This window comes from Alexandromys fortis, unplaced genomic scaffold (assembly GCF_014885135.2).
Source record: "Alexandromys fortis isolate MF-2015 unplaced genomic scaffold, M_Fortis_MF-2015_v1.1 scaffold_44, whole genome shotgun sequence".
NCBI classification, from domain to species: Eukaryota; Metazoa; Chordata; class Mammalia; order Rodentia; family Cricetidae; genus Alexandromys; species Alexandromys fortis.
In genome coordinates, this window is record NW_026067921.1 from 9,202,594 (window position 1) to 9,219,208 (window position 16,615).

Below are 16,615 nucleotides of genomic sequence, written 5' to 3' on the forward strand. Positions count from 1 at the left end.
CTATACAGTACCGGAGGGGGGTGGGGTGGGGGGGTGGATACTGGAATTTGGAGGAGCCAATCAAGGGGCTTAAATTCAGTCTAATCCACACATAATGGATGAGATTAAGCAAAGAGCATTTAAAATTCAAAAGGAAAGATCAAGCCAGGAAATCTAATCAAAGCATAACAAAGTATAATAGAGAGCATTAGTCTAATCAATAGCATTATCATTTCAAAAGAAAAAGAAATCAGTAAGATCGTCTAAAAATCTCAATCCAAGATTGTGTCCATGGGAAAAGAGGCTCAAATTATATCCCTGGACACATCTGGAGCCCAAAATTTATCACTAGAATAGAAATCATACTCAAAAGTCAATAAACACTAATGTTAACAACAGGATTTGCTTCATGGGAAACAAATAGATCAAGTTTGTACCACAGCAAAAAAATTAGCAATCACCCCCTCCCCAAAGCCAGATTGTAACTAGAAACAAGGCAAAATATGTCTTAAAACTCGGTGCAAGTAGAATCTAAGAACAGAAGAATGTGTCTGTCAAGAGTGACATTAAAGTTACAGAGAAAAGCAATTAGCCTCCCACAAAACTAACCTGGGCTCCGGTTTAAAAAAAAAAAAAGTCATATTCATGTAGTCTGGATTTGCTTTCTGTTTCCAGACTTCAATTATAGAATGAACAAAATGCAAAAAAAAATTAAGATGGCTCAGCAAAGCACTTGGCCCCAAATCTGACAACCTGAATTCAATCCCCAGAACCCACATGGTGGAGAGAACCGTCTCCTGCAAGCTGTCCTTTGACCTCCACATTGCATTATGGCATGTGCATGTATATTTTAATTAAAGAAACTAATGATACCAAACATAACATAAAAGTTAGGACTGTACAAGTGAAATAAAGCTGATACAAAAGGGCCGAGAGGGGTGGAGAGGTAAAAAAAGATAGGAGCATTAATAGCCTATTTTTCAAGATGAAGACTGCAGATGAAAAAGAATATTACAATATCATTATCAAAAAAGGGGATGGTGTGATTAACCCTCACACCTCTGAGGAAGAAGTCCATAGTGCTCAAGACTGATAAATCAAGAAAAGTGGTATTATTAGGGTTACAGAGTTTAAGGGATCAGCAGTTTAAGAGCACTTGCTGCTTTTGCAGAGGGCCCAGGTTCAATTCCCTTCACCCACATAGCGGCTCACTGGCATCTGCAATTCTAGTTCTTGGTGGACTACAATAGCCTGCACATATCTGTGAGTGTCACATTCCAAGGCCACAGAGGATCCCTGAAACTGTAGGCAGTGCCAAACTCTATATTATCCGTCTATTCTGTATAACACTGATGAACTTTACCCTCCCACTTGTAGGAAGCTCTTGAAGATTTTCTCTGACCCATCTGCCCATATTGCTACTCTTACAATGTTGGGCTTTTATTAAGTAAATGACAATTACTTGAAAGAAAGCAGCGTGGTACCTGTACACCTGAGCTGGAATTTAAGGCAGTTAGTAAGCAACAAATGGGAAGACAGAGTACATGGCATGGCCAGGCTGAAGCTGGACAAAGGATGCTAACATACCTGGTGAGACAGAAGGGGATGGTGTAGTATTCTCTCTGCTCAGAACATTATTCAAGTTAAAAACTGTGAATCACTTACTTCTGGAATTTTCCATTTCATACTTTTAGACTAGGGGCAATTAAAACCAAAGGAAACAAGATGGGGCGGGGCCGCTACACACTTATCTACTAAAAATCAGTAGTGGATTGTGACTACAATTTCATGCATGGTCAGCAGTAACTTAATAGTTCCATTATTATTATTAGTGTTTTGTTACTGCTACAACACTGGCCCCAGGGTCTGCAGTTTCCTCTCCATCCACCAGACCCACTTCAGGGCAGAACCTCACTGTGCCTACAGGGTGGTTGTGAGTACATACTCTGGAGCCACAATAGTGGCTCTACCACTTCCTGACACCTTAGACAAGTTTCATTTGGTGCGTATGCTGTAGTTTCATCATCTAAGTGCAGAAGAACAGATGGGCTCACTGTGAGGACAAAACGAATTGCTCTTTGTAAATACCCAGTATGGGATGCGGCACGCGTTGAGTGTGACTCAGAAGTTCACATATAAGGGCAGGTATAAACCTTCAGGTTACATTACACTCTCCTTTTTAAAGACACTACAAGAGTTCTGACCACACAAGGACTTGTATCAAAGAGCAAGTCTTAGTCTTTTTTTTTTTTTTTTTTAAATCTCAGAATCTCAGGTCCTTTGGAGGATGGGTAAAAGGTACAGACACTTCCCCAAGGAAGGGAAGAGACAAGAGAGGGAAGGAGATGTTGGGGAGAAAGGAAAGAGATTTCCAAAATGTTTTAAGTTTCTTTGACTGCAATCAAAAAGAACATTTCAAGATGGCATTGCTACAAAGTTGAAGCACTAGAGGGCGCCACAGCCAAAGGGAAAAGGAATGTAAAGTCCTTAAATTGTTCCACTAGAACAAGCTTTAAAGAGCTAGGGCTGGAGAGAGGGCTCACTGGGTAAGAATACTTAACTGTTCTTGCAGAGAACTCAGGTTAGATTCCTAACAGCCTCTTAGTGGCTCACATGAGTAAGTCCCGTTTCAAGAGATCCAGGGGGAAAACCCGTGGTGCACGTACATACATGCAGGCTAAACACACACACACACAAAGTAAACACAAATCTTCTTTGTTTTTCGAGACAGGTTTCTCTGTAGCTTTGGAGTCTGTCCTGGAACTCACTCTGTAGACCAGGCTGGCCTTGAACTCACAGAGATCTGCCTGCCTCTGTCTCCCAAGTGCTAGGATTAAAAGTGTGTGCCACCACTGCCCAGCCAAATCTTTTTTTTTTCTTTTTAAAGCACAGTTAAGCTAATTCACTTCACCAAATGCTTTAAAGACATACCTACTCGGGGCTGGAGAGATAGCTCAGTGGTTAAGAGCACTGACTGCTCTTCTAGAGGACCTGGGTTCAATTCCCAGCACCTACATTGACAACTTGTCTGTAACTCCAGGATCCAGCAACCTCACACAGATAATACATACAGGCTAAAAGAAAAAAAAAAACCAAAAACAATAAAATAATTTTAAAAAACTTGCAAAAAAAAAGACATGCCTACTCTTCTATAGGCTCTAGATTATGCCATTTAACAGAATTTTTAGCATGACATTTTTGATCTGCCATGTACAAGGAAACAGCCACTACACTCCTGTGGCAACTGACCATATTGAAATGTGACTACTGTTACTTAGCAATTAAAGTTGTCAATTCAATTTAATTTTCATTAATCTTCAGGTTAATGTGGTTCTAGCTTCCATAACAAATGGGACAGTTCTACATTGTATTTTATCTTGAAAAAGACTTGCTTCTAATTATAGGCCACGTTGCATCATTGTTAAAGAAATTTGTAATAGAGAAATTCATACAATAACTCAGGCCAATCTGATGTGGTGATTTAACATTTTAGAGATCTGAAGATTGCCAAAGCCTCTTGCAATCTGCGGACACAAATTCAAAAGCAATGCTTTCTTTTACTTCCTATAGAAGACTTTACCTACCCAGTTCCTTTTGCTACTTTATTAAACAAATGTTTAAACTCCTAGGTCATAATAGCTTTTAAATTATGTTTATGTGCATCTGTATATGCAAGTGTGTGATGGTGTCCACAGATCAGAGGGTGTGTTAGAACCCCTGAAGCTACAGTTAGACAGAAGCTGTTGTGAGCTGTCTGTTGTGGCTAGTGAGAACTCAATTCCAGTCCTCTGGAAGAGCACTCTCGAACTGCTAAACCATTTCTCCAGCCCCTAGAACAACTTTTATTAAAGTGTATATTAAAAGACTAAACCAACAAGAAAGTAGGCATTGCCATTTTCAAAAAAAGGAACAAATCCCATGCTAGCAAGAGCTGCCAAGGGCTAAGGAACATTGTGAGGACAGGGTTGCAGGGACATGAGCAGCATCTTGAAGGAGACAGTCTTTGGGCTCCAGAATGAAAGGGTGCTGTAGGCAGAGGCAACAGCTTGGTAAAGTACACAGCATGGTACAGAGGTATCAATGAATACCAGACAGCAGACATGGGGGAAGTCTGTGACCAAAGGAAAACAGCCCTCTGATGCCTTTCATGCCAGACTCTTTAGCAACTTACTGTGTAAAAATAAACCTAACGCCGACCCACCTGTCAGAGAGGAAAGTGAGCGTCCACACTCAATACCACATTACAATTACAGCCAGGGTCAGACACAGCACCTTCAATGAAACAGGTGCCTAATAAATGTTGGTGACGGTGATAAAGGAAATTAGAAAAATGCCTCCTTGCCAAGTATGGTAGCACAGGCCTTTAATCCTGGCACTTCGGAGGCAAAAACAGGTTTATCTCTATGAGCTCCAGCCAGCTAGAGCTACACAGAAAGACTGTCTCAAAAGAAAGAAAAGAGGCAGGTGAGGAAAAGAAACCCGTAGGTGCTTAAGCAGGAAAGTTGCCAAAGTTATCTATAAGATCCTAGTTTTAAAAAAGCAATAGAAGGCCGGGCGGTGGTGGCGCACGCCTTTAATCCCAGCACTTGGGAGGCAGAGGCAGGCGGATCTCTGTGAGTTCGAGACCAGCCTGGTCTATAAGAGCTAGTTCCAGGACAGGCTCCAAAAAACCACAGAGAAACCCTGTCTCAAAAAACCAAAACCAAAAAAGAAAAAAAAAAAAAAAAGCAATAGAAGGGAAGTTTGGTATGACTAACCACTTGGTGACTGGATCTGAATGTGGCTGTTTGGCTCTTCCACCCTGGTCTGCGCACACACTGAGATCCAGGCCAACCAGGGAAACATAGTAAAACCCTGTCTCCAAGGAGGGGGCGGGGAGAGTGGGAGAGGAGGGCAGAGAAGAGGAAAAGAAAATGTATTTTCAACCCCATGGGCGCTTAGAAAGCAGGTGAGCTGCTGAAACGATACCTGCTTGGGAAGGCTGTGGAAGGAAGTTTGCTGTTTCAAGCCACCACTTGGTGACAGGGTCTGAATACAGCTGCTTGGCTCTTTCTGTAGAATAATTGTTTGTCTGCAGCTGCTCCCAAATTACCAAAAATCAAATAAGTAGCTGTCATGTGATAGCAGATTAGAGGCTGCCTCAATTTCCATTAAGCAGAAATAGCATAAATGGCCACAAGCCCCGCCCCTCAGTCTGAGACCAGCACAAAGAGCACTTTATTCAAACTCTGCATACTGTGAATAGCACTGTGGCCTAGCTGCTTCTGTGGCAGGCCTCAATTCTGCTGGATCTGTCACCACACAATCGACACTCAGTGAAAGCTGTTTCCTAATTTCTGAAGAACCGTTCAATGCATGAATTTTCCTTTTCCTCTTTGTTTTGGGTTTTTACTAACAAGGTCTCACTATATATGTTGTCTTGGCTGTCCTGGAACTCACTCTGTAGACCAGATTGCCCTACACCACACAGAGATCCACCTGTTTCTGCCTCCTGAGTGCTAGGATTAAGGAGGTGAGTTACTACACCAGGCTCTTTTTTAAAGCAGAGTCTCACAACATAAAACAAGCTAGCCTTGAACTCACCAGGCTAGCCTTGAGCTCCAGACCTTGCAGACTCAGCACCCAGTGCTGGGATTATAGGGAGAGGCTCAACGATACTGGCAGGGCTTTAAATTTTGAGATAGCTGAGCCAAGGATTTTTTTCTTGCATACAATTAGGAGAGATGGCTAATTGGTGCAGCAGTGCCTGCTGTAGGACCTGAAGATCAGAGTTCAGAATCACAGGACCCACATGCAAGCAGGGCACGGTGGCACCTGTGTCTTTAACCCCAGCACCAAGGAAGAGGAGGGTAGGAGCTTAGAGGAGTGGGTTCTGAAGATGGCTCACTGGCCAGTCAGCCCAGCAAAAGGATGAGCTCAGGTTTAGTGAGAGGCTCTGTCTAAAAACAAGGTGGAGAGCAATGGAGGAAGACACCCAAAGTGAACCTTGGGTACCCACACACTCACATACACATACCCATGAGCACACACATACATGCATATGTAAATACCTGTGTACCTACAAGCATGTGCAAATATGCAAGTACGTAAACCACACAAAAACCATGGGAGTATTATAATGTGAACGGCATTCATCTAGGAATATCTACAATTCAATCACTTATTCATTTAACAAATATGTGCTGAATTCTTGTCAGGCATTATATCATTTTAGCATACAATTCTGAGAAAAACTGTGGCCCTCAACTCTCACATTTTAACCATTTTAATGTATTCTCATAGTAAAGTAACGACACATATCCTTTGGGGGTAACTGAGAAAATAGAGGCATTGAAAACCAAAAAGCACTGAACAGTGGTGGCACACACCCTTAATCCCAGCACTCCGAAGACAGAGGCAGACAGATCTCTATGAGTTCGAGGCCACCCTGGTCTACAGAGCAAGTTCCAGGACAGGCTCCAAAGCTACAGAGAAATCCTGTCTTGTGGGGAGAGAGTGCGGGAGGAAGGGATGACAGACCAAAAAGCCTGATCCTGGTCCAATCCTCAGACCCCTACATACATCCCAAAAGGAAACAAAACAAAAACCTAGAGGCATCTTTAAATCACTACCCCAGAACACCTTTGCCAGGTCCATTGTGTATCCTGATCTCTATCGTCTCTTCTCTAACATTTAAATTTTTTTCTTTTTCAATGTGTCTGGTTTGGCCTGCAGCTATGTATTCTACCATGTGACTATGTGATGCCTGCAAAGGGCAGAAGAGAGCATCAGACCCCCTGGAACTGGGGTTACAAACCAATGGTTGTGAGCTGCCATGTGGTGCTAGGAAATGAACTTGGGTCTTCTGTAGTGCTCTTAACTGCTAATCCATCTCTGTAACCCCTACTAGCGTCTTCTATGTGTTGTTTTGAACAAAAACTAGCCTATACTATAGACTGTCTTCTTTAAATTTTTCTTATTTTCTATTTATGTGTGTGTCTATTTTTATGTGAATGTGTGTTCTGTGTGTGTGTGTGTGCAGCGTGCATGGCTCCCTGGAAGGCCAGAAGAAAAAGACTCAGTCCCCTGCAGCTAGTTATGGGCAGCTATAAGCTACTGAAGTGTATGATAGGAACCAAACTCCATCCCTATGTACTTATAGTGCTTTTTGCATTTGATACAAATTAAAAAGAGAGGGGGCTGGAGAGATGGCTCAGAGGTTAAGAGCACTGGCTGCTCTTCCAGAGGTCCTGAGTTCAATTCCCAGCAACCACATGGTGGCTCACAACCATCTGTACTGAGATCTGGCGCCCTCTTCTGGCGTGCGGGCATACATTGAGGCAGAATGTTGTATACATAATAAATAAATAAATCTTTAAAAAAAAGTCTGTATGTTTACAAAAAAAAGAGAAAAAATTAATCACACTATTAAAATGTTTCATATCATTCTAAAACTTTTAATGAAGTCTAGCTCAGTGGTACACCAAGCTTCTGAGAGATAAAGGCAGGTCAAGGTCACTGTTGTTACAACCTGAAAAAAGTTGAGCAGATCTACGGGGTGGGGGTGGGGGGCTAGAAACATCTCAGAAGTTACAAGCATTTGCTGCTCTTGTAGAGGACCTGGCTTTGGCTCCCAGGTCCCCAATGGTGGCTCACCACCATCTGTAAATCCAGATCTGATGCTCTCTTTTGGCCTCCTTGGACGGGTTTGTGTAATTCACAGACATGTCTCAGGCAAAACACCCAGGCACATAAAAGAAAAATAAAAACCCCAAACTCTATTCTTCATTTTTAAAGACCAGGTTTCTCTGTAGCTTGTCCTGGAACTTGCTCTGATGACCAGGTTGGCCTTAAACTTACAGAGCTCAACCGACGACTGACAAAAGACATGAGGCTAACTTTTTCTAATGGAAAATGTGGCTCACAATTTTTACATTTGTAGTCACATCAATATGTAAAATATTTAAACTGAGCCAGGCGGTTGTGGCACACACTTTTAACCCCAGCACTTGGGACCAATATATATAAACTGACTTGTTTTTACGCACACAGATGTTTTGCCTGCATGTGTGTATACACCACGTGTATGTCTGGAGGTCAGACATCAGATCTCCTAGAACTAAGTTGTGAGCCTCCATGTAGATGAGGAATCAGCTATTCTGGAAGAGCAGTCAGTCAGTTACCTCTAACCATTGAGTCATCTCTCCAGTCACCTAAACTGATTTTTTTTTTTTTTTGAGACATGTCTTGCTAAGTAGCCCAGGCTGATTTCAAATTCATAACTCTACTTTCTCAGTCTTCGGGGTGGTAGGATGGGATTACAGTGTTGTACCACTTTGCCTAGATCTTAAATGGTGTTTTGAAAGTATAAATGCCACTGAAGTTATTATTCTTTATAAATTTAAGAACAATGAACAAAAACTAACATAAAAACAGTTTCAAACCACCGACTTAAAATATGTATACTGAAGGGCTGGAGAGATGGCTCAGAGGTTAAGAGCATTGCCTGCTCTTCCAAAGGTCCTGAGTTCAATTCCCAGCAACCACATGGTGGCTCACAACCATCTGTAATGGGGCCTGGTGCCCTCTTCTGGTGTGAAGGCATAAACACAGACAGAATATTGTATGCATAATAAATAAATAAACAAATAAATAAATAAAGGAAAAAATTATGTATATTGAACACTTAAAACACTTGTCTTCTCACATGACCTGAGCAAAAGGAGGTCTACGTGACTGCAGCACAGTGAGAATTTGGGCGGGGGAGAAGAAAAGATAGACAGAATCATAGGCCTTGCAAAGGAGTTTAGATTTCACACTGGCAGGAAAGCGCTCTGAAATGGATATGGAAGAGCTGTTTTGGGGGAAGCAGTGGGACCCAGAACGGTAGCCTCTGATTGGAAGAAATGGTATGCATACCCTTTGGAGTACAATCAATGGATTCAGCTGGGGGGGGGGGCGCTGAAGACTGGGAGTCCATTTCACTGTGCAAACTAACCTGTAGGTATTCTGATTCCTCAGTGGTACTTTAAAAAAAAAATTTCTTTCTGTTCTAAAGAAAGTAAAGATAAATTTCTACTATGAGGTTTCAAGACTATTTTCAATTTATAATAGCACTTATTATGACTATAAAGTAAGAATATAAAATAATATATGAATTTTATGAATATAAAATAAGAGAAGAGGGGCTGGACACATGGCTCAACAGTCAAGAGTGCATACTGCTCTTGCAGAGGACCCAAATTCTGTCCCCAGTACCTGTATCCGGCAACTCACAGCCACCTGTTAGTACAGGGATCTGACACCTCTGGCATCTGCAGACACCTGCACTCGAATGTACATATCCAAACATATAAAATAGCAAATCTTTTTCAAAACTGAGGTAAGAGGCCTATGTTAAACATTATTTACAGGGGCTGGAGAGATGGCTCAGAGGTTAAGAGCACTGGCTGCTCTTCCAGAGGTCCTGAGTTCAATTCCCAGCAACCACATGGTGGCTCACAACCATCTATGAGATCTGGTGCCCTCTTCTGGCCGGCAGGCATACGTGCAGACAGAACATTGTATACATTAAAAAGAAAAGAAAAAAGAAAAAAAAAACATTATTTACAGCAAGCAGTATATCTGAGAGACAATATAATCCAGTCTGCCCAGGGACTCCAGGTCTGCAGTGACCCCAGGCTTTGCTATAAAGATGAGGGCTGTTTCCCATATCCCAGCTGTGTGGACAATGGGGAGGACTGAGGAGATTAATCAGGTGACTATGCAATGACCCTGGAGGAACCTACTAGAGGTGTGAATTAAAACAATGAAGACAATGTTGGGTAAGGTGGCCCATGCCTTGACTCCTAGCACAGGAGAGACAGAGGCCGAGGTAGATGGCCCAGTCTATACTGCCAGCTCAGGTCAGCCAGGACCACATAAGGACACTCTGTCTAAAAATGAAACAAAACAAAATAAAACAGAAAGACCTGAGATATGTAAGTAGTGAAAAGCACAAAAACTTAGTGAAGTAGATGTGTCCAGAGTGAAGAACATCAGGACTGCCTTCTGCTGCTGGAGTGAGAGTGATCATTGGGAGAGCACATCTGTGGAGAAAGACGGTAACTAGGAGCTGTCCCACAGATGCTCACATCTGGAACCTGGAACACGGGTGGAAGTACTGGACTCATCAACAAGAGAAGAGAGCTGACTGAGAATAAAACAGAAAGCAAAACAATAAAAGAAGCAACCGCAGACTCTCACATCTTTACAACATTTGGGATGCTGAAGCAGGAGGATTGCCATGGACTCCAAGCCAGCCTGGCCTAGAGAACGATAACCTACTCATAGATAGATAGATAGATAGATAGATAGATAGATAGATAGATAGATAGACAGACAGACAGACAGACAGACAAAATAATGGTTTCAGATGGAGGGGACACCAAAAAACATAAAAGCCAGGTGTGACCGAACATGTCTTTAATTCCAGACAGAATAAATGTCCACCCAGAAGACAGAGGCAGATGGATCTCTGAATTTAAGACCAGTCTGGTCTACGTAGTGAGTTCCAGGCCAGCCAGGGCTACAAAGTAACCCTGTCTCCATAATAAAATAAAATAAAATAAAAATTAAACCAAACCAAATAAATAAGTAAAGAAGCAAAAAACTTGGGGGACAGCTGAGATGTCATGGAAGGGTAGAAGGGAAAACATAAAGCAATATCAAGAAAAATGAGAAGCAGGAGACTGGTGTGGTGTTGCAAAGTCAAGACAAGAGATCCAAGTTCAGCAAAAGAAGAAAAAGAACAGAAGTAACTTATCGAAGTTTCACACACTCATTTCTAAGGCTAATGTGACCCAACCCACCCCTGACTTCTAGGATTTCACATCCGTTAGAGGAAGGAGATAGTAATAAGCATACATGTAAATTTAGGCACAGTAAGAGGAAAAGTAATAAGATCAGGGAGATGGCAAAGTGAGAGCAGGAGTGTGCTCAAACAATGCCCCCCATTCGTGTGTGTGTGTGATGTACGCATATATTTGTACACGTGTGTGCAGGGGGAGGAAAGTAGGTATGGTTGGGGTGTTGGTGCCTGCAGAGGCCTAAAACCGATGTCTTAACTCATCTTCTGACTGTTCTCCCACCTTAGCCATTGAGACTTGCTGATATGGCTGGTCTCACCAGCCAGCTTGTGCTGGGTATCCCTTGTCTCCACCTTTAGAGGCTGAAATTACAAGTGGAGCGCAGTATTTACATGGGTACTGGGTATCCAAACTGGATCTCTGGTGTGTTCCTGTGTGGATACCAGGACACAAAATTGACCCTGTATGTGGACAGGAGTGACAGATGAGACCAGAGGAGCAGCACCGTGATCAAAACTGCATGGCTTTCAGCAGTGGTGCGCACGCCTTTCATCCCAGCACTCAGGAGGCAGAGGCAGGCGGATCTCTGTGAGTTTGAGGCCAGCCCGGTCTACAGAGCGAGTTCCAGAACAGGCTCAATTGCTATTGAGAAACCCTGTCTTGAAAAACAAAACAAAACAAGACAACAACAACAAATGCATGGCCTTGTGGGCTAGGTAAGATCCTTAGCTTTTACTCAGAGCAAGAAGGAAAGTCTGGAAAATTTTGATCAGGTGGGTTATGATCTACGTCTTAGCTAGGGTTTCTATTGCTGCAACAAAACACGATGACCAAAAAGCAAGCTGGAGAGGAAAGTGCTTATTCTGCCTACACTTCCATATGGCTCTTCATTAGTGAAGGACGTCAGGACAGGAACCCACATAGGGCAGGAACCTGATGCAGAGGTCATAGAGGGAAACTGTCTACTGGCTTGATGTGAATGGCTTGTTCAGCACACTTTCTTATAGAACCCAGGCCTGCCAGCCCAGGGTTGGCTCCTCCCACAATGGGCTGGACCCTCTCCACATTGATCACTAATTAAGAAAATGTGCTATGGGCTTGCCTACAGCCCAACCTTATGGAGGCGCTTTCTCAATTGAGGGTCCCTCCTCTCGGATAACTTTAGTTTTATTATGTTGTCATTAAACTAGGCAGCAAGATCTAATTTTGAAATTTGTGTTTCTAGATGAGCACTGTGGTGACGTGTAAGGGAGCAGCAGCGGGTGGGGAGAAGTATCAGACGTCACACGCTTTGAGGGCAGAGCCGCCAAGATTTCCTGATGATCTGATGAAAGAATGGAAGAGCAATCAAAAGTGTTTTTTTTAATTTATTTCCATGCTGTTTCTATTTTTGAAATACTTTTTGTTTCTTCAGTGATGGGAATTGAAACCAGGAGTTCTGTCCATGCTAAGTAAGTTTTCTACCACAGAGTCAAGCACACCTGCAGTCCCCAAACTCCCAAGGTTTGGTTTGGTAATTGGAAGAACTCAATAGTCATTTTTTTATCAGCTGAGATGCCAACTTCTAAAGGGAAACATTGAGCAGAATGTCAGTTGTTGGCCCTTTTGTAAAGAACATTGAGAAAAAATTTACTTCTGTTCCCATTTTGAACACTATAATTAAGAGCTGTCTTTTTCCCTCATTGGCCAGCTGAAGGCAAGAGGGTCACCCACAGCTGTACTGAGTCACCAGGTGGAAGTTTCACTTGACACGATCTGATGTGGGAGAGGGTTGAACATATGCCGGAAAGACGTTGGTGTCATTCATTACATGGGACTGAGTGACCTTCCTTGTATGGCTTATTCAAGACTATCTACCAGTGAAAGAAATCATTATCTTCATACATAAAAAATTAAGAAAATTTTAAGATGAGAGAGAGAATTGCACGTATATTTTTCAAAGTATTACCAACATTTATTATCCAAGACCATTAATTTCTTGGCAAATTGATTACAGAAAAACCACTGTTAACTTTTTCAAAGGCAGCAGTATCACAATGATAGTTTATAAACATTTTGGATCTGTTTATGACTTGTGTCAAATTTTCTTTTTCAAAGAAGGTTTGCTATGTAGCCCTCCTGCCTCCATTTCTGGAATGCTGGGATTCCTGACTTAAATATTCTTCTTGATGAATGCTAATAGGACAGTCCAGGCTGGAGGTGGGGCTCAGTTGGCCATACTTGCCTAGCAGCAGAAAGTCCTGGGCTCAACATTCCCTAAACCGCACAAACCTATCATGGTAGCACTTGCGATCCCAGTGCTGAGCAGGTGGAGGCAGGAGAATCATAAATTTAAAGTTATCCTCAGATACATAGGGAGACAAGGCCAACCTGGGTATCATGAGACCCTGTCTCAAAAACTACACACCCCCAAAAGACAAATGAGGCAAACTAACTGCTCTGGGGAAAACAGAAAATGCCAGAAACAATCTGTATCTTGGCAATATGCGTAAAACTCTTTGAGGTTTATAAGACAGTTTCATATTTTAATTACACTAAACAATATGAAATTGAGTTCTGTATGTCTAAATATCAATAACTTCTTTCTTAAGTTATTGATCTTTTTGATTTTTTTGAGATGAAATCTTGCTATTATACTATGGGCTGACCTCAAGATCAGGGTCTTCTCATGTCCACCTTCCAAGTACAGGCACTACTGGTGTACCCCAGCACAGCTGCCTCACACCCCAGGACAGCACAGGGAGCATTGCTGCCACGCTACACTTTAGGGAAAGAAAGACGCCTGAGAAGGTTCGCTGTAAATCACACTGGAAACATTACTTCTTTGCTGCTCTCCTTCTTATGCAGTCTCACTGTGTAGCCCTGGGTTGGGCTGGAACTTGCCAGTGTAGACCAGGTTGGCCTCAAGCGTGTGTTGATTCTCCATCTCTGCCCTATGATTGCTGGAATTACAGATGTGAGCCACCATGTCCAGAGGAAGGTATCAATTTATGTAGTAATAAATGAAAAACGTAATTGTGAAAGTAGCCGGCAGTATGAAAGAAAACACACAATTAAGTATGGAAAACCGTCAATCCCTCAAACTCATTTGTTACATGGATATGAAGTAGAACTACCTAAATTAGTTGAAGAAAACACATATAAATTAAGGCAGATAAACAGTACCGATTTTGTTACTTAATAATAAAACAAACCTTTCGAATGACATATAACAAAAATGTTTTCAAGAACTCCAAACAGTACCAGAAATGTAAATATAAACTTTTCTGGTTGATCAAAAGTTAAAATTTCAGGGCTGGAGAGATGGCTCAGAGGTTAAGAGCATTGCCTGCTCTTCCAAAGGTCCTGAGTTCAATTCCCGACAACCACATGGTGGCTCACAACCATCTGTAATGGGGTCTGGTGCCCTCTTCTGGCCTGCAGGCATACACACAGACAGACTATTGTATACATAATAAATAAATATTTTTTAAAAATTATATAAAAGTTAAAAGTTCAGCTGGAGAGATGGCTCTGTGGTTAGGAGCACTGTCTGCCCTTCCAAAGGTCCTGAGTTCAATTCCCAGCAACTACACAGTGGCTCACAATCTATAATGTGACCAGATGCCCCCTACTGGCATATGTGTGTATGTGCAGACAGAGAATTCATTTAAAAAAAGAAATTTCTGCAGGGTCTTGTAGACAGTCCCTTTAATCCCAGCACCAGGAGAATAGAAGCAGGTGGAACTCTTTGAGTTCAAGGGCCAGCAGGTCAACATATTGAGTTTCCATCTTTACTTTGTAATTCACTAATCTATCTAGAATTGCTTAAAAAATAAATTTAGTATAGCATAAAATCAAGACAAAAAGCACAGCAGTATAAAGAAAAACTCACATTAGATTTCTGAAAGATAAGGAAAATAAAACAGGATTCAAGAGTAAGGGCAATGAAATTTAGAAAGTGGCTGATTATAAAACTAAAACACGGGCAGCGGTGGCACACGCCTTTAATCTCAGCACTCGGGAGGCAGAGACAGGCAGATCTCTGTAAGTTTAAGGCCAGTCTGGTCTACAAGTTCTAGGACAGCCCAAAGCTACACAGAGAAAGCCTGTCTCAAAACAACAACAAAAAAGAAAAAAAGAAAAAAAAAAAGAAAGAAAAAACTAAAACAACTCCACCTAAAATTAAATTTAACATCGCCATTGTGGGCTTGGTTTAACCTGTAAGAGAGATCCGTAAATCTAAAAGGGTATAAATTTCTAAAATGTTATCCCAGATTTTAAAGAAACCTAAACTGCCTACACACTGTTTACACAGCATCAATTAAAAAAAAAATCCTCATAAGTAAAAGTATGCAGCCATTCAGATTAAGCATTTTAATCTGCCTTAGACAAGAGAAGGTGAAAATTAGAAGAATGAAATATTCTTCTCACTGCTATTTCTTGATGTGATCTTTGATACACTACCACAGGAGGGAGAGGCACCAGGTGTCATTAATCTCTTGGTCCTGGTCACAGAGGGGCAGGCAGCTATCAACCCACCAAAGCTGCTCGTCCAACTTTCCTAGTCGCTTAGAACCAAGCTCATCTGGGTCAAAACAAGGCAGCACCCTTTCTCACTGTAGAAATATCTAGAATAAAAGTGTTGAGTACAAGCCTGGCTGCCAAGCTATGACTCTACAAGAGAGGAATAGTGCAGAGACAGTGGGTACGGCAGTGTACAGTCATCGCCATGTCTCGTGGGAGGCAGGGTACAGCTCTGCCGGCACGGAGGAATACCACACAAGTCCTGAAGGAAAAGTAGCTTTATTCATAAATAATGTCCACAGTATGCTACAGGAAATGGCAAAACACTATAAATGTATTCCTAGTGCTGAATCTATGTGAATGTATAGACTGACTGACAGGAGACAGTGGATCCCATTTCTCCATTAGAGGCACGGCTGCTGGCAGCTTTCCCACCACAGCCATCAGGGAGAGGCTCTGCAGGCTCTGCTCTGTGTTCCTCCTCTTCTCTGCCTGATACAAATTTAACTAAAGGTGCACAAGACACATAGTACAAAGGCACCCAGCTGAAGAAAATCCCAATACAGGGCAGTAGCTTGCTTTCCACAGTGACCTCAAGCGGCCAAAATTATAAGCAATATATAGATAGTCCTCTGGTTAAGAAATTTCTCTAATGTTTCATTTTTGGGGTTTCCTAAAAACAAGCAAAAAAATAAAACAAAAACCCTTAAGACAGCCAGACATATGGGCTACGCCTCTGAGTTCAGCACTCAGGAGACAGAGGCAGGCAGACCTCTGTGACTTTGAAACCAGCCTGGGCTACAAGAGCTAGTTCCAGTACAGCTAGGACTGTTATACAGAAAACCCTGTCTCAAAAAATGAATCAATCAATATAAAACTAAAATAGCACTTAATATTTAAAAGGTTAAGTATCATTAATCTGGTAAATATGTTTACTAGAAAAATCTTGTAAAGTTGTAAAAATGTGTGGCTTATTTTAAGTGTGTGTATAAGTGTAGGCATGCACACCCTAGCACAGAAAACAACTTTAAGGGAGCTGGTTCTCTCCTTTTCCCTGGGTCAAGGGGTCTCATTGTTTGAGCCCATACTGATATACGTTCTAGGCTGGTTGGCCAGCAAGATTCCAGGGGTTTCTCCTATCTCTACCTCCCAGACAAGTGCTGGGACGATGGATGTGTATCACCACATCTGGTTTTTATGTGGGTTCTGGGAACTAAACTCAGGTCAGGCTGGTGTGGCGAATAGCTTTACCCATTTAGTCACCTCCCAGCACCCTAACAGGATTTTTAAAATATGCTACACAA

At 42.0% G+C, this 16,615-nt stretch overlaps 1 protein-coding gene across 9 annotated transcripts in view; it reads right to left on the minus strand.

Moving 5' to 3' along the window:
• The window catches only part of Nrf1 (nuclear respiratory factor 1), a 105,286-nt gene that overhangs the window by 72,373 nt on the left and 16,298 nt on the right, over nt 1-16,615 (minus strand). The window contains exon 1 of one of the 9 annotated variants that reach the window (XM_050141497.1): nt 2,911-3,046. The exons of the other annotated variants lie outside the window; for them this stretch is intronic. The gene's annotated coding sequence lies outside the window, so the exon portion shown is untranslated. Of the gene's footprint in view, nt 1-2,910; nt 3,047-16,615 lie in introns of those variants that run through there. 9 annotated transcript variants of the gene reach the window in all.